We start from the raw sequence: 26,988 nt of genomic DNA, 5'->3' as shown, positions 1-26,988 counted from the left end.
AAAATTCTCCTTCACTTAGCCCTCAATGGCCTCACCCCATAACCTGAGACAGCAAGATAATAAAGTGTGAAGCTGGATGAACACAGCAGGTCAAGCAGCATCTCAGGAGCACAAAAGCTGACGTTTCGGGCCTAGACCCTTCATCAGAGAGCTCTTGTGCTCCTGCGATGCTACTTGGCCTGCTGTATTCATCCAGCCTCACACTTTGTTATCTTGGATTCTCCAGCATCTGCAGTTCCCATTATCTCTTACACCTGAGACAGCAACCCAGTTCCAAGTCCAATTTCAAGTTAGGATGTAATGTGGTTGGGAAGGGGACTTGTAGATTGCGGTGTTGTCATGCATCTGCTGTGCGTTTCCTTTTCATACTTACCCAATGCCTATTGAATGCAATTACAAGCAGGTATTAATTCCACAGCGACAATTGATCTAAGCTTGCACCTCTGCCAACTCCAAGGCTGATGTGACTCTAATGCATTTCTTACAATCTTCGTGGGACTAGAGTCATGCGTGGGTTAACTTTATGCAACAAGGGTGATGTAATTGGCTTGGAAAGAACACAGATGCCACCTAGGGTGCAGAATATCAGGCCATGAAACATCTGTTTTCAAAGCAAGTGCCAGCTCCTTCTCCCACACTTGCTTTGATGATCTGTAATTAAGGAACTATGTGTACTATGCAATATTTAAATTAGAATAGTTAAGTCTACCGTTATACTTTGGAGGAAACAATTTCTGTCACATACACACACCCACAAATGTATAAAAATGCACACACCAACACACATGTGCAAATGAAAAGACTTGTTTAAAAAAAGCACATGCTCTCTTCTCACCCAGATCCTCTTCATTCTCTTGAGTGTTTTGTTTCTTTTCCAGTGCCACAGGGGTGGACTATGGCCTAGTGATATTATTGCTGGACTGTTAATGCAGAGACCCATGGAATGTTCCCAGGGGTCTGGGTTCAAAGTCTGCTATGGCATATGGTTGAATTTGAATTCAATAATAAGGGAAACATCTGGAATTAGGACTCTAAAATGATCCACTGTCAATTGCCAGGTAAGTCCCAATGTCCTTTAGGGAGGGAAACCGCCCTTACCTGGTTTGGCCTATGGGAAGCAATCACTGGCCAATCCAATGACACCCTCATCCGGTGAATGCATAAAAGAAAAACTGAATGAGGGGCATTAGAATGATCATGATGTCAACTAAGCCAGAACAGCTCAAATTGTCACTTTAATCACTGTAAATCTTCAGGTAACTGTCCAAAATCTATCAGTGTGGTGTGATTACTAAAGTAGAGCCCAGGATGTAAAGCTACAAATGAAGCATTTGCAATAGAATCAGTTTTAATCAAATATCTGATCAAAAACACACCAATTGCCCAGGATTCCTGGAGCTGTTCACTGCCCTGCTGTGAGGACAGAATTATGCTGGGTGTATGATGTCCACCCAATGGGAAACAGCCTACTGACTCCGAAGAGATGTACAAATGAGCAACACCAACGGAGTTATAGGATGGCTTTAGACTGAGGAGTCAATGGAAAATCAACTCCAGGGGAGAAATTATGAAGAGAAAAATAATTCACATTTTTCTTAATTTCCCTTTCCCTCCCAAGATAGAAGTGATCCCTTCAAATATTCTTCACCAACTCCTTTTCCAATGACTAGACTTCACTCCAGATTCAGAGTGAAGATGGTATCTATTTTAATCAATCTGATCAAACATGTTATGACATACCTCTGAGGTAGGTGGGAATTGAACACAGACCTTCTAGCCCAGAGGTAGGGCCACAAATGTGCACAATAAAGATTATGTTCCTCTTGAGTGTAGAGGATTCAGAGTGACAGATTTGAGACATTTATGGTAATTAAAGGATTTGATGGATAGAGAGACACAATTTTCCGTTTTTGTGTGTACATTTTGTAAATGGCCAACGTTTGCATGTGAGTTACTGAATGGTAATGGATTACTCAACCAAGGGAAGAGGAGCTAACAGTTGAAAACAATTTCATTCTCATGAGCACCTTGCAAATAGCTTGGTATAGTTTCATCCCAGAGAGGAAGAGAAATATTACATTTGGAATGACGTAATGCTCCTCAAAAAATCCCAAATGTGAAAAACGTGTCCAGCCAGAAGTTTAAGCTTTGCAACTTTGAGTGAAAGCAGTTAAGGGAGCATGTCATCAACTTATGTACAACATGAATTGATGTAGATAAACTGTCATCATATTATCGCTTCAAATTCAGCACGGAAAGTAGGCCCAGCAGACTTGAATGGAAAGTAGCGAACAATGCATTTAGAACTGATATCACTGAACGCTTCTTCACTCAGAACTTGAGAAATGTTTATAATAATCCACCAGAAAATGTAGAAGAAGTAATAATAATCCGGTTACTCACTGTGTGATATGAGGGGGAGTTGGGATAATAGGGAGATGTGATTTAGAGGCAGAATGCAACTCACTGGGAGAGTTTAGCTTGAGAATTGAATGTTCTTTTTCCTATTTCTGAATTGTTGTCATTACATCATTGAAAGAGGCCATTTCACCCTATGTGTCCATGTCAAAAGATTTTCACACTATCACCCCTTTCTAGAAGCACGATCCTATATCTCTTTTTGAAAGGATGCCAGCATGTGCTCACGTCTCACATTAGTAGACACCTTTCTCCTGAGCATTGAGGTTAGGCAGAGATATCTGGCCTAACAACTAGCTCAGTAGCAACATCTGTGGAGTGTGAGGAGCAGGTCAAGTGTGGTGGCTCACCCAAAAGAGTCAGGGAAACCCCGAGAAACAGGAGGGATGGTCAAACTACCTAGTAGCCTCAACTACCTAGGAGAATATATGTAAAGCATGGATGAATACAAATTAAAAATATTTGATTAAAAAATGGAATGAAGGTCTCATCTTGCCATGCAAGAATGTCAGGTTTCAGTGGGAGCAACAATTTATACTGCAAGGTGTTGATACAAGGCAATTTCTGCTGTCTTTAAACTTTGGCATTCTTGTGTCTGTCCTGATGATTGAAAGACAGAAGCAAACACTGGTGGAAAATAAAGCTACTTGTGCACTCAACCCAGATTTTATGTGACAGGGTGTATGACTCCAACAATAAAGGGAAGACAAATATATCTAAATGCAAATTTCAGAATCAGAGCTGACTCCTGACCAATGGCCAATGATCAATCACCAAATTGTAGAGGTTGATGAATATCCTTATTCTCTATGGTATGCTTTCAATGATTAGGATTTAATTTAGAAAGGGATACATTTGAAATGTCAACTTTAGCTCAAACTGCATTCTCAATTCCAGGTTAATGTTAATCACATTGAGTATCTCTGTAGGGTTAGGATTTTCAAACCTGTCCTGACACTGTTGCCTTGCCCTACATTGGATAGGGTTATGTACTGAACAAGGCTCTAATCCCTCACCACTGCCTGTCACTAGCATTAAATGTGCTCATGAGTGCTTTGCAAAAAGCTCAGCGTAGCTCCGTCCCTGAGAGGAAAAGAAATACTACATTTGGAATGATTTACTGCTCATCAAAAAAATCTCAAGTGTAAAAGATGTGAGCTATGAGAACAGCTATAAGTTTAAGCTTTGCAATTTTGAGTGAAAGCAGTTAAGGGAGAGTGCCACCAACTTAAGTACAATGTGAACTGATATAGATAAACTGTCGTCGTATTATCACTTCAAATTCAGCATGGAAACTAGGCCCGGAGGACTTACTCCATCTACCTGGCAAGTTTTAAAGCCAAAGCAGTTTATGTTGTAATCACGCCATTGACTCACCCCATGTAGGATCCCCTCAGTTAGTGACACTATTGGGCAGCCACATCTTGATTGGTGTGACTCTGACTCTAGCAGAAAACCACTTGATCCTTTTTCTCCTCATCATAATCTAGCTGCCAGGTCTCTGCACTCCCTGGTTCCAGCGTCAGCTATACAGCAATAGGTAGAGCTATTGCTCTGAGCTAATTGTTTTGGGTTCAAATGCCATCCCTAAGATTTGAATGGAACAAAGAATCATAGAGGCATACAGCACCAGCTCGAGGCATACAGCCCTTTGATCCAACCAATCAACACCAACCATGTTCCCAAACTAAACTAGTCCCACCTGCCTGCTCATGGCCTATATCCCTCCAAACCTTTCCTATTCATGAACTTATCTATATGCCTTTTGAAGTTGTAACTATACCTGCATCCACCACTTCCTCTGGAAGTTCATCCAACACACAAACCACCCTCTGTGTGAAAAAAGTTGCCCCTCAAGCCCTTTCTAAATCTTTCTCCTCATGCCTTAAAAATATGCCCCCTAGTCTTGAAATTCTCCATCCTGGGGAAAAGACGCCTGCCATTCACCTTATCTCCAAGCCTGCCCCTTGATTTTGTAAACCTCCATAAGGTCACCCCTCAAACTCCTATGTTCCAATGAAAAATATCGCAGCCGATCAAGCCTTTCCCCATAATACAAACCTTCCATTCCTGGCAACACCCTCGTAAATCTTTTCTGAACCCTCTCCAGCTTGATTATGTCCTTGCTGTAACAGGATGACTGGAACTGGACACAGTACTCATCACAGCTGACTTTCCAAGGTGGAAGGGCAGCACTATCAGAGGTGTCATTCTTCAGGTGAAATGTTAAACTCACCTAAGGCTCCTTCAACCTTCCAAGCCTGTGACCTCTACCATTGAGAGGACATGAGCACCAGATACACGGGAACATCATCACCCACAAGTTCCCCTCTAAGCCACTCACCGTCCTGACTTGGAAATTTATCACCGTTCCTTCATAGTTGTTGAGTTAAAATAGGAACAGGTGTGGGCCATTGAGCCCCTCGAGCTTGTTCTGTCACTCACTGAGATCACAGCTGATCTGTGGCCAAACTCCAAATTTTTGGTTTGTTTTCTCTGGAGTGTAGCAGTCTCTGACTGAGGTGTACAAAATCATGAAAGGCAGAGATAAAGTAGATTGGAAAAATCTTTTCTTCGTGGCTGACCGAAGGGCACAAACTTAAGGCAAGGACTGAGTAGTTTAAACAGGATCTGAGAGAAAGCTTTTTCACCCAGAACGTGGATGAAATAAGGAACGTGTTAGTTGAGAGTGTGGTGGAGACATGTGCTGTCACAACATTTGGACGGGAACTTGAAATGCCAGGGAATAGTAGACAATGAACTGAGAGCTGGTAAATGGGATTAGAGCAGTGTTTGGTGTTTCTTGGTTAGCACAGACATGGTGGGCTGAAAGGCCTGTTTCTAACTGCATGACTCTATAATATATCTGCCTTTGGCCCATATTCTTTAATACCTATGCTTAACAAAAATTGATCAGTCTCAAATTTAAAATTAACAACTGATCCAGCATTTCACTTTGTGGAAGATAGTTCCAAACCTCTACCACCTTTTTGTGTGTGAAAGTGCTTCCTACCATCTCTCCTGAAAGATCTGACCTTAATTTTTTTGTCTGTACACCTGGTTCTCGAATCCCCAATCACAGGAAATAGTTTATCTTTGGCTACTCTGCTTATTACTTTTAATATTTTGATCAGATCATCCCTTAACCATCTAAATTCTAGAGAAAACAGGCCTTGTTTGTATAGCCCCTCCTCATAACTTAACACAATAAGTCCCTGACAACACTGTGGTGGTCAATGCCACAAATACCACATTGGTTCAAGGTGACAGCGCACCATCTCCTATCCCAGGGCAATTAGGAATGGGCAATAAATGCTTGTTTAGCCAATGACCTCCACTTCCCATGAATGAATTAGAAAAAACTCTCAAAGGTCTATCTGTTGTCTCAGGTGGATATAAAAGGGAACAAGTGACCTCTGCCCTAAAGTTCTGGACAATCCTCACCTCTGAACCAGTGTTATTGAACTAAATTATTTGGTCATTATCTCACTGCTATTTTTTTGGGAGCATCCTGTGGACAACTTAGCTTCTATATCCAAGATGGCGGCAGAATGGGGGAATCTTCACTAGAGCTCAACAGCTTTTTTTTCTCTTTTCTTTGTTCTTTCCTCTTTCTTTCTTTTGGTTCTTTGGTTTTTGGAGCTGGAACGCGGAGGAGACAAAGGCAGGGATTGGGGGAGACATTGACGTTCAGCCACGAGGCAACCAGGAGGCATTGAGGTTTGGCTATTAAGTGGCTGGTTGCAGTCAGCGGCATCATGGCTTCATCATTATCCAGAGCGGTGCCAGGGGCGGGGCTCTGCGTTGAGGTGGCCTACACAGCAACAGAGCATGGCAGTGGCTCACGGGCCAGGATGGCGACAGCTGGCAGCGGTCACAGATGGGGACTTGTGAGTGGCGGCAAGGGTAGCTGGTGATCATAGGCAGGTATTAGCCTGGTGCAGGTAATCATGTCCAGCGCAGGAGACGACAAGCCCTTCTTGGGGAAAGCCCAGTTTGGAGTGACTGCAGGCCCGTGGTTGAAGAAATGTTTGACTTTTCAAAATGTCTTTCTTTATTTTTCCACTTATATGCTATGAAGGCTGTAGTGCTAAACTTTTTAACTTATTTCTTTATTTCTCTATTGCTGTAACTAAGATTTTGTGCCTGGGTGCTTCATACCTAAGATATATGTAAATCCTACATTAAATCCAGAGTAAATTTCAGAAGTGCTTCAGTAGTTGCAAAATACTTTGGGACATCCTTAGGTTGTGAAAAATCTGATATAAATTCAAGTTGATCTGTTAGAACATAGAACAATACAGCACAGCACAGGCCCTTCAGCCCACAATGTTGTGCAGACCGATTGTCCTACTCTAAGATCAAACTACCTTGCATACCTGATGTTATCCTATCATCTATTTGCCTATCCAAGAGTCACTTAAATGTCTGTTGTTAACTGATCTGGTCTAACTGGAAGGCTTGAGCTATAAGGAGAGGCTGGGATGTTTTTCCCGGGAATATAGAAGGCAGAGGGTGACGTTACAGAGGTCTATAAAATCATTCAGGGCATAGATGAGATGAATAGCCAAGGTTTTTTTCCCTAGGTTGAGGGAGCTCAGAAGTGGAGGGCATAGGTTTAAGGTGAGAGGGGAAAGATTTAGAAGGGACCTGAGGGGTAACCTTTTCACACAGAGGCTGGTGCGCAAATAGGACAAGCTGCCAGAGGAAGTGGTAGAGGTGTGTACAATAACAATACGTAAAAGACGTTTGAACAGGTACATGGATAGGAAGGGGTCAGAGCATTATTGGCTGAATGCAGGTAAATGAGACAAGATCCATTTAGGAAATCTGGTCAGCATGGATGAGTTGGGCCGAAGGTCCCGTTTCCATGAGGTATGACTCTGTAACTCTATGATTCTGTATCTTAAAAAATATAAGCAGGAATAGGCCATTCCTTATGATTTGATTCTGGCCTGAACGTCACTTTCATGCCTGTCCTCCATAACTCTTGCCAATCTAACTCAGCCTTGAACATATTCAGTGATCCAGCCCCCACTGCTTGATGTGGAGGTGGGAGAGTTCAAACACAAATGACCCTCTGTGAGAACTAAATTCTTGAGAGGACGTTCCTGACAGTGGGGGTGTCTAGAACCAGACGTCACAGTCTGAGGATTCAGGATAGACTATTTAGGGCAAAAATGAGGAGACATTTCTTCACCCAAAGAGTAGTCAGTCTGTGGAATTCATTACCACAGGAAGTAGTTGATGCCAAAATGTTGAATGTATTCAAGAGACGATTTGGGGCGAATGGGATCAAAACTTATGGGGGGAAAGCAGGATTAGGCTTTTGAATTGTTTGATCAGCCATGAACGCGATGAATGGTAGAATAGGCTCAAAGGGCCAGATGGCCTTATCCTGCTCCTGTCTTCTATGTTTCCATATTACTATATCCATCTTAAATGGGGGACTGCTTATTGGAAACAGTGCCCATAAGGTGAAGTATTCTCTCAACTTCTATCCTGTCAAGTTCTCTCAGAATCTTACGTGTTTACAATAAGATCATCCCTCATTCTTCTAATTTCCAGGGAGTGCAGGCCTAACCTGTGCTGTTCATTCAAAATAAAAGAGCAACAGTTTCAATTGAAGACCTTCAGCCCATCTGGTATCCCGATCCTATTTCCTTAGTGAGTTTTGAGAAATAACCCTGAATCCCAGTTGTTGACAGGAACCTCTCTAGAATCATAGAATCATTGAGCCATACAGCAAGGAAACAGACCCTAGGGTCCAACCAATCCATGCCGAACATAATCCCAAACTAAACTAGTCCTCCTTGTCTGTTCCTGGCCCACACCCCTCCAAACCTTTCCTATTCATGTACTTATCTAAGAGACTTTTAAATGTAATTGTACCCATATCCACCACTTCCTTGGGAAGTTCATTCCAAACATGTCTGTGTACAAACTTTGCCCGTCATGTCTTTTTACATCTCTCTGTCCTCTCACCTTAAAGATGTACCCCCCTCGTCTTGACATCTCCCATCCTAATGAACAGACCCCTGCCATTCTCTTTATTTATGCCCCTCATGTTATATAATCGTCTATAAGGTCACCCCTCAACCTCCTACACTTCAGTAAAAAAAGTCTCAGCCTACACAGGCTTTCTTTATCACTCAAACCTTCATACCCGACAATATCTCTACTTTCTTCTTTGAGCCAATGTTCCCAGATAATCTGTTGCAGATTATCATGGACCATTTCATGGTGAACTTAGTTCTTCCTATGTTTCTTATTTATTTATGAGTGACAGCACAGATCAAGCTCAAAGGCTCAGGACCTAACATTTACTTCCTAAGTAGAGAATGTAATCCTTAAAATGACAAAGAAATCTCAAAGTGGAATTCATGATCCCGTAATTCCCAGTTGAAGGCTGTGATCTTGGGGAGTAAATTGAAGAAGCGAAGTTACGATATTGTAGGCTCGTCCCAAGCCTTCTCTCCCTGAGCAGTTTGCCTGTTCCCAACCCTAAGAGTGGGATGTGTCACCCAAATTCCTCATAAACCAAGCTGCTAATTTGCATGCAAAAGATCAGGTGTCAACCTTCCAACTTTCTTCCAGTAATCCCAAATGGGAAGCAGGGATATGTGTAGCACATTCATCTGCCCAGTCTCCGAAAGCTTGTGTTTTCAAATCAACCAATTAGGTTATACTCTGGTGTCATGTGACTTCTGACTTTGTCCACCCCAGTCCAATGCTGGCACCTCCACCTTACTCTTGCACTAAAAAACCTTTACCTGCAAGTCACAAGCTTGTGTGTTCAGCCCCTATTCCAGACACTTTAAGACTCAATTAGTTTTAAAAGTTTCATCTTTGTTGGCAAAGGTCTCCCGCACTTTGCCTTTTTCTGTCTCTGCAACCTCTTTGCAATGATTAGAACAAGGTTGGCCAGGTGAATATCGTTGAGAATGAGATCTGTGAATGGGGCTGTTAACCTGAGCCAAACGGGGAGCCCTGGCTGAGAGATACAAACAGAAGCCTCAAAGAGTTTCCTCACTCTAGGGACTGGCTCTGAGCTGGCTGATCAGAGACAATGTACTGTGGACATGTAAATAAAGATGTACTGGAGATGGAAAACTGACTTCTGTGCAGTTATTTCATTCCTCTAGTCCAATACACTCAGAGATCTCCTCCCATTTAGACCTCTTGCACATCCTGAATTCCAAACTCTTTTCCCTTACCAGCTGTGGCTTCGATTTATTTGTCGTTAAACTTTGGAATTGCCCCCATAAAACTCTCTGCCTCCACCCATCCCTCTCCCTACTTGCAGTGCTCCTTTAGGCCTAATTCCTTGAAAACCATCTTGCTGCACAACCTAACACCTCCATATGTGCCTCGGTGCTAGGTTCAGCTTGATAGCAATCCTGTGAAGCACCCTGAGACACTGTTATATTAAAGGTGCTTTCTGAATGAACATTGGTGTCATACATGTTCCAGACTGGCAGGGAGAGGGCTGTATCGCTGGGGTGCCATCTTTCAGGTGCGATTTTATACCAGCGACCAGTTTGAGTTGTACAACACCTTGTGGTATCAACTGAAGGACAGCAAACAAATTTTCTAGTCGCCTGGCCAATATGTATCTCACAAAACCACCGGAAAACAGGAACACCGATCCGCCATTGCTACATTTGGGAACTTAGTGTGAACATTTCCCAACACGGAAGCTGAGAGAACCAGTAACTGGGTGGTTACAGAGTGTTCAGTTTCCGTGCTGTATGATTCTGTGACTGTATATGACTCTATGCTCTGGAATGCCCTGTAAACAGAGGAGGTGTCATCCAGAGCTCTTCGTTTGCATAGTTTTGGTTATGGGCCTAACATAAAAGGAAATGTATAATCAGCCAAAGCAGGGAGAACATCACTGTGCCTTGCACAATGAAATGACAACAAGGCCACAGCCCAGTGGAAGCTGACCTGGTTGTAACATGCATCCCTCAGCTGTTTTGGAATACCACATCTTTGCGTAACACTATGTTTCCCAGTTCAAGGAAGCATGCTGAAGTGCAGGAAACAGCCTGAGGAACCACAGCTCCGCGAGATAATGCATCACAGAACAACATCACTCCTTGCTGACAGCTTGTGATTGTTTGCCCTCCATTCGGAAGATTGTCGCTTCGTAGAAGAACAGATACTAACAGGAGTGAAGCTGTTCACTAATGAGTTGGCTGACACAGAGCTAGCAATCTTTTCCTGTTGGAACACACCCTCTTACTCAAGGACACAAAGCTTAGGCATGGGTTGGCAAAAGCCAAGGCTTAAGGTCTCTTGGGTGCAGAATAGCAGCTGGTGTTTGACCTGCTTGGGTCGCACACACCCATTCCAGTGGAAATGGGAAATGTTTTGATACTACATTGTTTGCTGCACAAAATTAATGCCCTAAATTACTACAGTAGCAATGACTCTTCAAAAAGTACTTGCTTGATTGTAAACAGCTTTTGAACATCCTAATGTTTGGATATAATACAAACACTTGTTTTTTCTTGCATGTTTTTTATTCTTGCGAGGAATGTGGGTGTCTCTGGCAAGGCCAGCAATTGCTGCCTGTTCCTGGTTGTGCTGAAGCTAGATTGTTTATGAGGACAATTAAGAGTCAATTATATTGCTGTTGATAGGGACACAGACTTCAACTCTGTTTTCTCCTGTTAGTTTACTATTTTTCTCCATATTATGGTTGACTTTTTTTAATATGTGTTTATAGAATATAGATGTCACCAGCCAGGTTAGCATTTATTGCCTGATGAAGGCTATTCATCGTTATTATTATATGGTTTTCTTATTATGCCACATAATTACTTTTAATAAATTAAATAAAATTTTAAAAATTTAAAATTTAAAATAAACAGTTTTATTTTAATAAAGTTTAATAAATTACTTTTATTGTTCAAACATTTTGGTTACACCTTCCCCACGGGAACTCAATCAAAACCTACATTTTTTTATTCATTTACAGGATGTGGGGATTGTTGGCTAGGCCAGCATTTATTGCCAATCTCTACCTGCCCAGAGGGCAGTTAAGAATCAACTACATTGCCATGGTTCTGGAGTCACATGTAGGCCAGGCCAGGTGAGGATGGCAGGTTCCTTCCCTAAAGGACATTAGTGAACGAGATGGGCTTTTCACACAATCGGCAGTAGATTCATGGTCACCATTAGGCTCTTAATTCCAGATTTCTATCCTATTTTGAACCCGGGTCTATAGAACATTTTCTGGGTCTTTGGATTAACAGTCTAGCAATAACACCGCCAGGCCATCACCTCCCTGCGCCCTCAACTGGATTTGGTCCTGATTTACCCATTACTAACTTACAGCAATGCCAACATCACCAACGCCCCCAACATTCCCCTCCAATGGTCACCTGTTTCGAACTTTCTCACTGTTCCCACCTTGTCATGGTCAATTAGATAGCATATGCCCTATTGGCTGATTCCTAGCTGTCTGCCAAGGGGGAAACTAGGTAAACACGTGAGGGAGAGGGAAAAACAGAAGGATAGGTGGATGGTGTAAAATGAAGGAGAATAGAAGATACCTAAAGGTGAGGGATACACGCTGTGGCAAAGATTAGTTGGATCAGATAGCCAGTTTTAATGCTGGGAGAATTCCAACAGCCTGTTGCCTCCTCATTTACAACCAGTAAATGCACCTGTTTAATGGAAATGAGGAAAACAGGTTTATTTTTAACCTCCTCATGACTTATCTTCTGACTTTTCTACTCACAGTTGTATCCTGGAGTCTATTTGTCAGTACCTGGAAAATCCCAATCAGGCAATCCTGACCAGACTGGATACGAAAAACCCTTTAAGGCAACAGACAGGGATGAAAGGAAGTGGCTTTGAATTCCTGTTAATATCCACACAGTGGGGGAGAGGCCACATGTATCACAGGAAAACCTTGAAAGACTCCATTCCTGGGACATTAATTCTTAGGTGCCTTTTAAGGGGAAATCTGCCTTCCTCAATACCAATATAATTTAATTACCATTTCCTCATTCAGGCACCCTGTAATTAAATCACAACACATTTCTCTGCCCTCTTTACGAATGATTGGATTAAATAACACGTCAATAGCTCAATTATTTTGTGTGCGTCCAAGTGCTGTGATCTCAGTGCCGTCGAATCTTGTCTGAACAGGGGCCACAGTGGCTAAGCAGGTATAGCAATGTTTGTGGTGCACTGAATTAAAATGAGCGAGGGATGCAGAGGAGATAAGCCATTCCTTTCACTCAGAAGTGAGATACGCATTTGGAATTATCTCACAAAATGCTGGAGAAGTTTGCCAGTATCTTTCTTTGACTGTTCCTTCCTTGTGAAGAATTTTAGCCTGTGATTTCTTTGTTTTTATAGGACAGATCTTGACCATTCCTTCGAAACAGTGGCATGGGGGATGGATTTTGTTGGGGGCAGCGTACAGCCACAGGTTTTCATGCCTCTCCGGGATTTGGCTCTTCCCAAGGTCAACAATTTCCTCCAATCCTATAATCCCCTTTAGTGGCCTCTGCAGCCTCACAGCGCCAGGGGCCCGGGTTCGAGTCCAGCCTCGGACGACTGTCTGTGTGGAGTTCGCACATTCTCCTCGTGTCTGTGCGGGTTTCCTCTGAATGCTGCTGGATGGGTACATAACTAGGAATGGTTTGGAGAGATATAGACCAAATGCTGGCAAATTGGACAAGATCAGTTTAGGTTATCTGGTCAGCAAGGATAACTTGGCCTGAAGCATCTGTTCCATGCTGTATAATTCTATGACTCCTGTACAATATACAATATACAAACCCATACAGATCAAACCCAGAAATGACAGCACTCATCATAACGGACCTGACAGTATAAATTACAAATGGACTAGAATAACATCGCTTCATCGGAGTTCCACTGATGATGTCACCTAGCATGGTGACAAAACGTCTGAACAAGAACAAGCCAGCTTGGTGAGCAAGTCAACAACCTCACCCAGAACCCAAGCTACAGATCTTTGCCAAAATTCAATGGCTCCTGTTTCCTACCACAACCTAAAGATGTGTAATTAGGTGGAATGGCAATGCTAAATTGTCAATAGTCTCCAGGGATGTGCAGGCTAAGTGGGATAGCCATGGGAAACGTGGGCTTACAGGAATGGGATTTGAGACTGCTCTTCGGAGGGTCAGTGTGGACTTGATGGGCCGAAGGCCCTGCTTCCACACTGTAGGTGTTCTATGATTCTGTGAAGGACGTCTGTGCTTCTTTTAAATTTGAGTTCTTGAGATTCCCTGAGAGTAATCATTCCACCATTATTGGCCATGTCTCCTACTGCTGGAGTCCTAAACTCTGGAATTCCATCACCACCTTGATGTCCTCCTTTAGGAGATTTCTTTGAAACCTATGACATTGAGCTTTTCACCTTCTGCCTTAATATACAATGTAATATTTCACTTGCTAATGGCTCTAAGTCCATTTAACTTGGTTGTACAAACCTTGAACTTTGCTCAAGAGGGAGAGGGAGACAATTGCTGAATGTTTTCACCTGGCACTCATCAGGACCAATGCAAGAATGCCAAATTTCAAAGGATCACCATGCTTTAGGCTACAGGTGAAAAACACAGGAAGAAAGGTTCCAACAATCTGTCTGTCATTTCAGCTACACATTTCATTATGTGAACATTGCTACTTGATATTATTCACTTTGTCTGATTGAAGTCTCAGCCCAGATGATACTCATTGTCTTGAAATGGGATTTGAATCTTAGGTCTCCAAAGTGAACATGCTACCCACTGAAGGTAAAGAGGCTCACGATTATCTGGAATTTATTCTGTATGGACTGCTGAGACGTCAAACTGGCAGTGATATTGCCACCAAAGTCAAATTAAAGCATAAATGTAGAACATGTAATTAATCAAATCCAGGACCACATTACCATCAAACATGTGCCTCGGTTTTAAGTGCCTTGTACCATCTGTTTGTTCATGGCAGTTTATTCATCCAGGCAGCTTTGTAGTCAGACTTTCAATTTTTTTCCTGATGTAGAAATTCCGTCACAAAGGAAGCAGACAGAGAATATCTTGAATTTGAAGGAATAGAGAGAAGGAGTAATACGAGGATGGAGTGGGGCAGAGAATGAGGAGACATGGTAGCGCGCGTGCGTGCGCGTGTGTGTGTGTGTGTGTGTGTGTGTGTGTGTGAGAGAGAGAGAGAGAGAGATCTTTCCCTGAATATTAAAGACCAGATTGCTCTATGCCTGTGTCTCATTTCCTGTCATTGTCTCAATTTCAATTCCCTTTTGACACTAATGAAGATGCTCATCTATAAACCACTGAGCACCTGAGCTCCTTGTCAACGTACTCCAGAGACCAAGGAGGCTAATGTACTAATTCCCCTCAGTCTAATTCTTGTTCTCCTTGTCACTATGTTATTTCATTATGTGTCTAAATGAAGTCTGCTCCACTTTATGGCATGAGTCCTTTGCCAAGATCTTTACTCCTATTTCCCATGGCATCACTCCAGCATCGCTCTGTCAATATTTAAGCAGGTTGTGTCACATGACTAAACTTTCCCTTTCCCCTGTTCCTTATGAAACAGAAAACTTACGTTTACATTGCACTTTTCCTAGAGTGAGTACAAATAAATGCTTGGCAGTGCACAACTTACACATACTATCGGGACAAGCCAAATAGTCTTACCAGACCGTAGGGCTGCTCTCTCATTAGAGAGAGGTGACTGAGGATGATTAAACTTGAGGGTCACCATGACTCAGGCAAAGGGGAAGAGGCTGAGAAGGGCAGTCCTCCATTGTAACTTCAGCTGGTGACGTGGATTAAACCCACACTGTTGGTTTCACACTACTTCGCAAACCAACTGCCCAGCCAACTGAGCCAAACCAACCCTCACTTCAACTTTACACAAAGGAAATGAAAAATCGAAACTTTTTGTTTTGAGCTTGTCAGGACATTTGTTACTTGTTTTCTAGTCCGGGGTTAGTGCAAGATAAAAGTTTTCAACTTCCAGACTCCTTTTAGCAGTCATTACAGATAATATATACACAGCAAGATGCCACAAACAACAAGACAACCTGTTCATTGTTCATTGGGTTACAAATGTTGCCCAAGGCACCTGAGATTCTTCAAGTTGGTGGCGCAAGACATTTAGCATTGGCCTGAGACAGTAGGCTGAGCCCCATTCAATGTCTCATCTACAGAGAGCACCTCCGGCAATGTAGCATTCCGCCAACACTTCATGTTCTCTCTTGAATCGTAGTTTAGAGTCCAGCTGTTGTAGACTTAATCAGACTAATTGTCTCAAAAAAAAACTAAAAGAACTGTGAGTGCTGGAAATCAGAAACACAAATAACAATCACTGAAAAAGCTCAGCAGGCCTGGCAGCATCATTGGAGAGAAGTCAGAGTTAATGTTTTGGGTCCAGTGACACTAGATGCAAACTGTGAGGCCAGAGATCAAACGGAATTGCCTTTCCCCATACAATATTTCATTTGGTGATAATTCATTGTTTAGAAGAAATTGGATTATTCTTCAAAAAGCAAAATGGGGACAGTATAAATGTCTGTATGGGATTAAGGTCAATGGTTATAGAGGTGGACATATGTTTCAATCTGGCACTTCAATACATAATTAGCTTTTGTTTATCCCCAGTGCATACTTAGAGAACCTGAACCATTTTCCTGTCCCCTCTCAGGGTAACAACTGAAGCTACTTAAGAGAAATAAAACAGTTTAAAATAAAGAATTACAAGAATGCCAAAGTCTCCTTGTCTTTGTTCAGGAACTGTAGAGCAAGGGGATGGATGGGAGGAATGTTGTCACTCAATGAGAAGGACATTGGTAAAGGAAAATTCCAGAAACTGTCACTTGAAATTTAACACAAGCAAGAAGATCAAAGGCCTGGTTTTTAATCTTTCAGGCAGATGCGAGAAGTTTAGTATGACCTTGTTCTTATCTTGTTTAACTCCAACACTGGTAAATCTTCCCATTATTAGTCCATTAAAACCATGTATAAATTTGAAAATCCATTCCCAATGGATTGGCCTCCAGGCTTGACTTGAATCCAAAACTATTTGGACAGGATTTGTTACGGTGGCTTCAGGAACCTACCATCATGATCAAGCAGAGCTGGAATACTGTGAGACAGTAAGAACTGCTGATGCTGGAGTCTGAGATATCACAGTGTGGAGCTGGAGGAACACAGCAGGTCCTTTATCCATTTTCTGAAGGAGGGTCCCGACCCGAAACGTCAGCTTGCCTGCTCCTCTGATGCTGCCTGGCCTGCTGTGTTCCTCCAGCTCCACGCTGCATGGAATACTGTGAACAATTTTAGAATTAGAATTATCTTTATTGTCACATGCACTCGCAGCGAAATGTTTGCGATCACCACTTACGGCACCAACTTAGGAACAAGGCTACCTAATTACGGATTCTTGAGCACAAGTTCTTGGAAAAATAAAGAAATAAAAAGTCCAGCATTACAAACCTTCAAAATCACAGTGATAAGTTAGCAAATTAAAGAAATAAACTGTTCAGAGTAACGGTCCTTTCTTGATAACATCAATAATGAAAAAAGAAATTACAAAGAAAGAGAATTCAAGACAAAGCCCTGCTTTGTCCATTTCGCAGCTCTGGGCTTAAGAATACCAGCCATCCTAGGCTGAACCCACATAATGCTGACAAAAATCATGGGCTGATGCCACAGCCGCCAGAAGAATACCCAGGCTGGTCTTTGGAATGCCATCTCGGACTCACCCTGCCCTCAAAGCCACCACCGACGCGACCTAGTTGAAGGGCCCACCAGGGATACAGCCAAGTGGAATGGACCCCTTCGCTAAGGAAAAATATACTCGAAGAGGTTCACTAGGCTGATAACTGGTTTGGAGGATCTGTCTTAGGAAGAGGGGTTGAGTCGATTGGGCCTATAAGCATTGGAACATAGAGATAGTATTCAAAATTCTTAGGGGCTTTGACAGGGTAGATGCAGAAAGGTTATTTCCCCTTGTGACAGAGTCTAAGACCAGATGATGTCTTCTCAGAATAAAGGTTTGCAAATTTAAGACAGAGAGGAGGAGGAATTTCTTCTCCCAGAGGGTAGCAAATCTGTGGAATTACTTAACTCAGAGGGCTGTATAGGTTGGCTCAGGTTATGGGGAAAAGGCAGGAAAGTGGAGTTGCTGGTTATTAGATCAGGCACAAACTTATTGAATGGAGTAACAGACTCAATGGGCTGAATGGCCAACTCCTGCTCCAATATTTTTTATGGTCTAATGGTGTGAGACCCCCACACTGTGGGTGGTACCTTCCATTCCAGAATACAAGTTGACGCTGGAAGCAAATGTCATTTACAGTTCAAGGGTGTGGAAGAGGTTAGATCAGCTTCATCTGCTCAATTATGCATTACTTATGCATGTGTGATGAGTAAGGCCAATCACTTGGAGGGGTCACAAGCTGGAAATTGACACCCCTGTCATTACATTACTCTCAGATCAAAGGTCTTGGTGTGTATTCAATAGGGACATGATCGGACATTCATTCCTTGCAAGCTAGAAGTATCACTCAGGCCCTTGGAGTAGATGCCTGTAGCTAAACATTCTGACCCTGCCATTTTTAATGGTCATCCAGCCTCCATTCATTGGCCACGCAGATATCCAGCTGTAAGCAGTCTCTTTGAACCCTCAAAATAAAACAAAGAACTTCAAATGCTGAAGCTCTGAAACAAAAGCAGAAATTGCTAGAGAAACTCAACAGGTCTAGCTGACTCTGTGGAGAGGAGGCAGAGTTAACATTTCGAGTTGGGTGACCCTTCTTCACAAACTGCCAGATCTGCTGAGTTTCTGCAGTAATTCCTGTGTCTCATTGAAACCACACCCATTACAATTGATCCTACTTCCCTCTGTCATTCTTTGTGAAACTTAGACCTCTGCCACCTGATTTCGATAAAAGTCTGGCGTAGTTGATTTCTTTTATTCATTCACAGGATGATGGCAAAGCCTGGCTGGGGCAGCATTTATTGCCGATCCCTAACTGGCCAGAGGGCAGTTAAGAGTCCACCACATTGCTGTGGGTCTGGAGTCACATGTAGACCATTCTAGGTGAGGATGACAAGTCCATTCCCAAAAGGACATTAGTGAACCAGATGGGATTTGCTGGCAGTAGATTGGCAGTCATCATTAAACTCTTCATTTTGCATTTTTATTGAACCCAATTTCCACCATCTGCCATGGTGAGATTTGAAACCAGGTTCCTGGACCATTACCTCGGTCTCTGGATTAATAGGTCTAGCGACAATGCTACCAGGCCGTTGCCTCCCCAAATGGTCCCCAAAGAGGACAAGGCAGTGGCTACTCATTCAAAACTCTTGGAGGATGCCTGGTTCTGAGTCTGAGAAACAGTTGTGAAACTGAAGGCTTGTTTGCTCTGTGGTGGACAATCCAGTTGGGAGGGAGGCCTTAATTCTGGTAATCTTACCATTTGATGAGCCGGCATGGCGTGTGAAAGGATCTCAGGATGTTGGCCATTGTAAGGCTCAACCTGCATTTAAAGATCTGAGACCTTCTTTGTGAACTTTCACTGTGCCATCTCGTGATGCTGAATGCATTCTGTGCTCCCCCTCACTAATGTGAAAACAACTGCTGAGACAAAGCAGGTCTAGCAGCTCAATAGAGCCGACCAATCTCTGCAATCTTTATCATTCGGCCCCTGTCTTCCTGCATGAGAGGATGAGAGACATAAGTAATGGGCGCTAGGGTTAATGTTGGCACTGAACACATTACACACTCCAAAATCCACAGCATCTGCAACATGTACAAACAAGATAAATGATTCACCATCATGGATTTTAATTTGTGCCGTTAACACATCTGTGCAGGGATGAAAAGAAGCATCTTATTCTTTTTAGCTCGGAAAGGTCACATTATTACAAAGTTATTAAATTACACTCTCTGAGGACCCAAAGGCCAGAGCACCTAATTCAATTGGCATGTCATCTTGGATATGGCTAACAAGGGAAATAGAGACATGAGATGTAATTAGTTCAAACAGGGCTTGCCATGTAAGTCAAGACCCTAGTACCATGAAACATGGCACTAGGGTTTACACTGTAACAACGACTGGCTTTTATATAATACCTTTGACACAGCCAAATATCTCAGGGCACGTAAATGTCAGTGTTAGAAATGCCGGTTTATTTAAGGTTCAAACAGATCAGCTCCAGGGTTAGCTGAGAGAAGGTAATGTCCATTGAACTTTGTATTTAGACGCTGAACACTGTATGATTCTTGTTGTGCAGTGATAGTGTCCCTATCTATAAGCTAGGTGGCCTGGGCTCACATCCCACCTGTTCCACTGGTGCCTTATAACAAAAGCTCTGCAGATGCTGTAAATCAGAAACAAAAACAGAAGTTGCTGGGAAAAGCTCAGCAGGCCTGGCAGCATTTTCGGAGAGAAATCATTGTTAATGTTTCAGGTCGAGTGACCCTTCCTCAGGACTGATCGGAGGAGCGTCATTTGACCGGAAACATTAACAATGATTTCTGACCAAAGATGCTGCCAGATCTGCTGAGCTTTTCCAGCAATTTCTGCTTTTGTGTCTTATAACATATCCGAATAGGTTTACACTTTCTTTTTTTAAAAAGACAGAGTTGAGTTCTGAACTGTTTAGGGAGATTTTGGGGTTGGAGGGTAGTTTTCCCCACCATCAATTCATTTTGATTGTTCCCCTCTCTCTCTCCCTTCATTTTTGATTGTTGCACTGTGCTTGGTGGGTGGTGCTTGTTAATTGTTACTGTTTAGTTTTGTTAATTAATTCATTTGGCTGTGGGTTTTTAAAAGTAAAGAGCTGGGTTTTTCTCCATTGGCAACTTGGCTGGTTAAGGATCAGAGGGAAAGATGGAAACTGATGTTTGTGTTAGAATATGGATTTACTATAAAACCCCTGCAAATCTCTGAACATACATTGCTGCTTAATGCTACACATGAATGCATATGTATGAAACATTTAACATGAGTAATTCTCAGGTTTCAACACTGACTAAGTTAAGGCAATAATAAAGCTTAAATCAGAAGCTCAGTCAAAGAGGTAGACTTTTGGCAAAATCTAACAGAAGAACAGAAAAGTTCAGACAGGAATTCCTGAGTTTGGGCCCAGGTACTGCCCAGAATGGTAGTGCAACTAAAATCGGGGATCAGCATAAGTTTTGAGTTGCAGTTGTGCAGAGATCTTAGAGGGTCAATTCATTGTTAATTTTAAATATGAGAAAATTTATTCTTAAAAGAAAGACGTTAAGGGATTTGGGTCAAATATGGGTATATGGAGTTAGGCCGTAGATAACATGGATCGCATTGAATGGTAGAACAGGCTTGAGGGGCTGAATGGCCCAATCCTGTTCCTGTGTTCCCGTGTCATAGGGCTGGCAGAGTTTACAGGGATAAGGAGAGCTGAGGTCAAGAGGGAATAACTGAAAATAAGAATGAGAATTAGGAAATCAAGCTGCTGCCTATCTAGCAGACACAAGGAGGGATGCATGAGGAGGTTTATGTTGCAGACCTGACATTGTCAGAGGCTTTTTGATGAGTTCGGGTTTGAAACATTGTTTCAGGTTGAATGTTACCTTTGTCAGTGGCAGGACTTTCGAGAGCAACTGGTGACCTGAACTTCTGTAGCAGCCCATTCCCACCTCATCAGGAGGCTGATTCCAACCCTGTTGTTTCTCATTCATGATCTGGTAGAGCTCCACCAGCTTCAGAACCACCTCCCCTTTCAGCACGCTTCTGAACCACTGAGGTTCATGTGTGGATCCAGTCATACATGTGATAAGATAGGATTATTTGCCTAGTAGTAAGCAAATAGGAAAACATCTACAAACTTCAACAGGTGGAAATGTTTCTGACACCTTATTGGTTTGGATACTGTCAAGGCCTACTTTTGTTTTATTCATTCATGAGATGTGGGCATTGCTCGCTGGGCCAGCATTTATTGCCCATCCATGGTTGCCCTGGAGAAGTTGGTGGTGAGCTGCCTTCTTGAATTGGCCACCTGCTGTGGGTTGACCTACAATCACAGAGGGAATTCCAGGATATTGATCTAAGGGCACTGAAGGAATGGAGATATATTTCCGAGTCAGGATGGTGAGTGCCTTGGAGGGGAACTTGTAGGTCGTGGTTTTCCCATTGATCTGCTGCCCTTGTCCTTCTAGATGGCCATGGGTTTGGAAGGTGCTGTTCAAGGAGCATTGGTGAATTTCTGCAGTGAATATTGTTGAAGTTACATATTTCTGCCACTAAGTGTTGATGGTGGAGGGATTGGATTCTTGTGGATGTGCTGCCAGTCAAGCGGGCTGCTTTCTCCTGGATGGTATCAAGCTTTTTGAGTGCTGTTGGAGCTACATTCATCCACACAAGTGGGCAATATTTCATCTCACTGTTTGTTTGTGCCTTGTAGATGGTGGACAGGCTTTTGGGAAAGCGTGGAGGTCAGAAATTCACCAAAGATCCTGAGACAGCACCTTCCAAACCCATGACCACTTCCATTGAGAAGCACAGCGTAGCAGATATATGGGAACCCCACCACCTTCAAGTTCCCATTCGAGCCACTCAGCATCCTGACTTGGAAATATATTGTTGTTCCTTCACTGTTATTGGGTCAAAATCCTGGAATTCCATCTCTAATGGCATTGTGGGTCAACCCATAGCAGCAGGAATGCAGCAGTTCACAAAGGCAGTTCAACAGCATCTTCTCAAGGGCAACCATTTGGGGCAGACAATGGCTTAGTGTTATTATCGCTGGACTGTTCGTCCAGAGACCCAGAATATTCTGGGGGCCCTGGTTCGAATCCTGCTACAGCAGATGGTGGAATTTGAATTCAATAAAATATCTGGAAAAAGGAATTTAATGATGACTGTGAATCCATTATCGATTGTTGGTAAAAACCCATCTGCTTTGCTCATGTTCTTTAGGGAAGGAAACTGCCATCCTTACCTGACCTGGCCTACATGTGACTCCAGACCCACAGCAATGTGGTTGACTCTGAACCACCCTCTGGGCAATTAGGAATGGGCAATAAATGCTGCCTAGCCAGCGATGTTCTTATTCCATTAATGAATAAAGGAGAAAAGAAAAACAAGTGACAGGGAATAAATGCTGGCCAGCTAGCAACACCCACTTCCCACAAATGAGTAAAAGAAATTAATCGAAGAGAGGTCTGTTTTCAGAATACAAGCCAGGTGTGATCCAATTGATTCGCCCCAAGCACAGTAACCTTTGTATTTGCTGTCTCTAAATGTGGTCTAATTATTAAAGTTACTGCTTGCAATTAGTTTAAAAATAGTGAGTACATTTCAATGACAATCCATCTCTAATTTAACCAGATAGTACTTCAATGCAAATAACAGGGTACACAAATTCATGTTTTCTGGCTAATATCCCAATCAACTTCCAACAGACACACCACGAATGCCATCTACAATTTAGCTGACAACACCACCGTAGTGGGACAGATATCTAGCAGCGTTAAGTTGAAATACAGAAGGGAGATAGAGGGCTTGGTGAAATGGTGCAATGAAAACAATCTGTCTCTCAAAACCAGCAAACCGGCAGAACTGATCATCGACTTCGGAAAGAACGGAGGAGAACACGCCCCCACCTACATCAGCGGAACTGAGGTTGAGAGATTGAAGAGCATCAAGTCCCTAACCGATGATCTGTCCTGGACTTTCTACATAAATGCGACAGCCAAGAAGGCACAACAATGCCTCTTCTTCCTCAGGTGGTTCAGGAAATTTGCCACGTCCATAAGGTCCCTCACCAACTTCTCCAGATGCATCATAGAAAGCATCCTGTCTGGGTGCACGACGGCCTGGTATGGCAACTGCTCTGCCCAGGGCCAAGAGAACGTGGTGTGCACAGCCCAGTCCATCAGGGAAACCAACCTTCCATCCACGGACTGTATTTACACGGCTCACTGTAAACATCATCAAAGACCCATTGCACCCTGGTAATGACCTCCTACAGCCTCTTCCATCAGGCAGAAGGTACGGAAGCCTGAACACTTGCGCAAGCAGGTTCATTAACAGCTTCTTTCTGGCCGTTATCAGACTTCTGAATGGGCTCTAGCCTCCAATAATCTTACAGGCAATGCAGTCTGTGTACCTCTAAGTCTTTTTGATCTGTTAATCCTTTGCTTGCTGTGATCTTGCCTGTGCTGCTGATGAACAAAGCTTTTCACTGTCTTCTGGCACATGTGACAATAAAAATAATCAAGAGCTCATCAGAATATTACCACAAAGCAGCAAACTGAATTTACTTCACTGCGGTATCCTGGGTCTGTATTCAGTTTCAGGAGAGACCTGAGGGACTGGTGGATGAAATACAAGGTTGGGAGACCAACAGAGGGGGAGAAAGAGAGACAAATGAGGCATGTGAAAGCCAGGCAGAGTACTAATGGAGGCGGAAGTCAAAAAGAGGAAGAGAAAAGGGAAGCAGGTTGTGTGGGGAGAGAGAGAAAAGCGGAGGGAGGGAAAGGGGATGAAAAGGAATAGAGAGTAAAGGAAGAAAAAGGTGGCAAGAAGAGATTGAGTGAGAAAGAGTGGGAGAAAGGTAAGGAGTAAAGGGAGGAAAGGGGGACAGAGAAAAGGGTGGAGGGAAAAAGGGTAGGAAAGGAGAAAGATAGCAGGTTGCAAGAAACTGGGATCAAGAGAAGAAAACTTGTTGAGTTTTGCAGTAACTTTGGAGAAAGACTGTAATCAAACTATCTATCCTTCTGTTTAACTATTCTGGTCAGATGAATCATTGCTTCTTTGTGGGTTCAGTTTCAGTCAAAATATTATTTGTCTTTTCAACGGATACATTGCGTCACCAGGAGACAGCTGTAGCTGTTGATGGACGTAGATCAGACCAATTCTATTCTCTTCTACTGTTGTGAAAATATTGATGTTCCTGAAGTCTCTCCTTGGTTAGGCTGGACTGCAATCCATGACAGGCAACGACAATGATCAGAAAGAATAGCATCAATACCTAACAGTTCTTTAACCCCCTCAGTTGTGGGAAAGTCCTGGCAGTCCAACAGAACAACAATTTGGCAGAGGCAGGGCTTCATTCTGTCACTCAGGGAGGTCTCAAAGCACTTCACAGTTAATGGATTAATTTTCTGAAGTAAGCGACTGCTGCTGTAGGCAGTGACAAAGTGTATCATTTGATTAAGTACTTAGAGCACTTGTAAAGAGTTGAGACACTAGACTGGGCAGTCTGAAGCAGGCACCTTTATTTTTGGTCTTGCCTGGGACATTGCTAGATGAGCCAGCATTTCTTGCCCATCCCTAGTTGCCCTTGAGAAGGTGGTGGTGAGGTGCCTCTTGAACCACTACAGTCCATGCGCTGTAGTTAGACTCACAATGCTGTTGGGAGGGAGTTCCAGGATTTTGACCCAGTGACACTGAAGGAAGGGGCACTGAAGCAATGGTGATATATTTCCAAGTCAGGATGGTAAGTGTTTCGAGGGGAATTTGCACATGGTTGGGAGTTCCTATGGATCTGTTGCCTTTGTCCTTCTGGATGGCAGAAGTCATGGATTTAGAAAGTGTTTCTAAGAAGACCTGGTTAATTTCTGCTGTGCATCTTGTAGATAGTACGTACTGCAGCTAATGAGCATCGGTGGTGGAGAGGGTGAATGTTTGTGAATCTGGTGCCAACCAAGGGGACTGCTCTTTCCTGGATGGCGTGAATGTTGTTGGCTTACAGGCTTTGGGGAGTCAGGAGGTGAGTTACTCACTGCAGGATTCTAAGCCACTGGCTCTCTCTTGTAGCCCAGTATTTATGTGTGAGTCCAGATCAGTTTCTAGTCAATGGTAACCCCCAGGATGTTGATAGTGAGGGATTCAGTGGTTTTAATGTTATCGATTGTAAAGGGGAGATGGTAAGGTTTAGTCTTGTTGGGGATGGTTATTGCCTGACACTTCTGTGGTGCAACTTTGACCTATCACTTCTCAACTAAATTCTAGATTTGTGTTTGTGTGTGTGAGCCTGTATGACTTTGTGTCTTTGAATACGTCTATATGTATAAGTATGTGTTTGCCTGTGTCTGTCTGTGTCTATGTGTCTGTGCGTGTCTGATAATATGTATGTCATTGTGTATGCATCTGTCTATGTATCACTGTGTGACTGTCTGTGTATATCTATATGTCTTGCGTGTTTGTGTTTGTCTATACATATACGCAGGTGATTGCCTATGTCTGCCTGTATGTATCTGTATGTGTGTTTGTGTCAGTGTGTGTGTGTGTCTCTTTGATTATAGGTGTGTGTGTGTGTATGTTTCTCCATGTATAGGCATGTGTCTGTGTGTGTGTGTGTCTGTGTGTGTGTGTCCGTGGGTGTTGTGTGTCCGTGTGTGTTGTGTGTGCGTGTGTGTGTGTCCATGTCCATGTGTCTGTGCGTGCCCGTGTGTGTGAGTGTATCTATATCCATGTGTGTGTCCCCGCGTGTGTGTCCGCGTGTGTGTGTCCCCGTGTGTGTGTGTCTGTGTGTGTGTCTATCCGTGTCAGTGTGTCTGCTTGTTTTGTACGTTGTTGGGGGAGCACTAAGCAGTCAGTTTGAGATAGGAGATCATGTGATGAGCCTTCCAAAATATGTCCAATCAGAGTTGGCAATCCCCACGACCGTTGAATAATTTTACGCTGGATGTAAATTTACCATTTGATTATTTAACGTTTTTCTGATCAGATATTCTTTTCAAGCTCATTATTTCCACTCTAGGGGCCATTGTGATAATTAGTTTCCCAGGCTGATTGCTGCTGTTTAGTTTTCCCCAAGTAAAGGGCTGTATGTTATCTCAAATCCAGTCGTATCATGGAATGCGGTGTGTGTTTTATGTGTGTGTGTATGGAACTTGGTGATGTTTAAAAATATTGCACCGTATAATTCCTACAGTTCAGGATTGTTGTCATAGCGACAATGAAATAATAGCATCAGAAGGATCTCAGGTTTTTTTTGCTCTACTGGAGGAGAAAATTGAACAAACATAGCAACATGAGGCAACCAAAAAAAAATAGGGCAGACGAGACTCTTTGCCGTGTTCACAGCCCAGGCAACCATGTGGAAACCATGTCTGACATGAAAAGGGATGTAATTAACACTTTGCTGCCTTTGGCTTCTTCGAAACACTCGGCATGTCCACACATGTTGCATTTTTTGCTGCATATCACTTTTGTCTCTCCAGTGTCTCGAATTCTGTATTTGGGCGTCCCTTGGATTCATTGGAAAGTATCTGTGCAGAGGAAAGAAGGCAAGTTTAATATCTCAGGTCTGTTTTTTATTTTGCTTTTTAATACTGAAATGAGAAAGGATTGTTTTGAAACCCATGGGATAGCTACATGTTTTGAAAGGAAGGTGTGTGATACCTATTGTCAATCCTCTTTGTGAAGCTGAGAGATGTGCAGGCAAACTGGAGCTGTGGAGTTGTTTACAACTGAAGCTGATTGATTTGTGAACTAGGAACAATTTACCAGTGACAAAGATCTTCTGCCTGACAACCACTATGTGGTTTGTTGTCAGTGAATGGAACCATTTGGGCTGTGAGCAA

This window comes from Stegostoma tigrinum, chromosome 37 (assembly GCF_030684315.1).
Source record: "Stegostoma tigrinum isolate sSteTig4 chromosome 37, sSteTig4.hap1, whole genome shotgun sequence".
Taxonomy (NCBI): domain Eukaryota; kingdom Metazoa; phylum Chordata; class Chondrichthyes; order Orectolobiformes; family Stegostomatidae; genus Stegostoma; species Stegostoma tigrinum.
The sequence above is the reverse complement of the archived record's forward strand: the minus strand, read 5'-3'. Positions refer to the sequence as shown.